The following is a 1,527-nucleotide window of genomic DNA, read 5'->3' as shown; positions in this document are numbered from 1 at the left end:
ATTTACAATTAATACTCTGACTTTTATAAAATATGTCAAATTAATTAGATGGCTATAAATTCAAATTTTGCATAGTAAAAAACATAAACGTATAGAAGCTCACGGTCTAATTATGAAGAACATCTCGATTTTTGTTGTCTTTATGCTTGTTAGCATCCTTGCTATAGGTAAATTTTCTTTTACTCTTTCAAATTTAAAACTTACGCTTCAGAATATATATATATATATATATATATATATATATATATATATATATATATATATATATATATATATATATATATATATATATATATATATATATATATATATAAACCATCCAGTGTAATTGTATCCATTGTTCACAACTGTCATAAAAAATCCAAATAATACGTTATAACAGTTAAATGTAAACTTATGAAGTTGTATGTTTTGTTGGTTCTAAAATAGCATACGTAAAATAAAGATTTAATCATTATTATACCCTGATTTATTTTTTTAAGGATTTATTTAAATATAGGTTAATGTCATCGTTGCCCAACTATCTATCAACTTTTATTTTAAATTGTCATGCATATATTTTTTTAGTAACCTTAGTCCTTAAACTTTGAATTGATCTGCTAAAAAATTGATTAATGTAATATTTGTTTGGTTTTACCGGTAAAAAAATACTTAACTTTATTATTTTTTATGCTTTTTAAGTTAGTCATGACCATCAATGTGCCTTAATTTTAAGTCCAATGACATTATAGCTCATTAATGTTTGTTTTATGGTCCAATTAGATCCTTATGCTACGACATATTATATTAAATGACGATAATCGTTTTTGTGTGTAGGTAGCATTAGTATGACTGAAGGGATAATAGATGATCCGACACATTGCTGCACCCCCGAGTCGGCTGATTGGTTGCCGTTTTGTTGCTGTCTTACTGGAAAACCGATTACAGTAGAAAACTGTGGTAGTAAAAGTAATTGCTATGTTACCTTTCAAGAATGTTTAGAAAATTGTTCTATTCATATGTGTGATGTACCAAATTTGAAGTTTCAAACAATGAAGACAACTAAGTAAAATAGTCGTTGTTTTCTCTATATATTAAAACTAAAAAGTCTCATATCCTATTACATAGAATCTAATTCATAAAAAACGAAAATTATATAAAGGAACAAAACTTATTTTAGCGGGTAAAAAAACAAATTTGCAATTCGTACATGTGATTACAAATCTCATAAAAGTTTGTAATGTTTAAATAAATAGAAGACAAATTTTCATAACTAGTGGATATGGTTTGTAAAATATTATATTTTAAGGACTTCTATAAAAAAAGGTAATGCAGTTGGTCCCTATGGTTTTGAAAATTGTTGGTCCCTATAATTCTAGCGTTAACTTTAACTTTTGTATAATAAGTTTTTTTTTTCCTAAATAACCAAAATACACTTGGATATATACCTTATGGATCAATTCTAGAAACTTGAATATATATATATATATATATATATATATATATATATATATATATATATATATATATATATATATATATATATAT

The sequence above is a fragment of the Lactuca serriola genome, chromosome 3, assembly GCF_051521515.1.
Source record: "Lactuca serriola cultivar US96UC23 chromosome 3, Lser_US96UC23_V15, whole genome shotgun sequence".
Taxonomy (NCBI): domain Eukaryota; kingdom Viridiplantae; phylum Streptophyta; class Magnoliopsida; order Asterales; family Asteraceae; genus Lactuca; species Lactuca serriola.
This window is presented reverse-complemented; position numbering follows the sequence as displayed.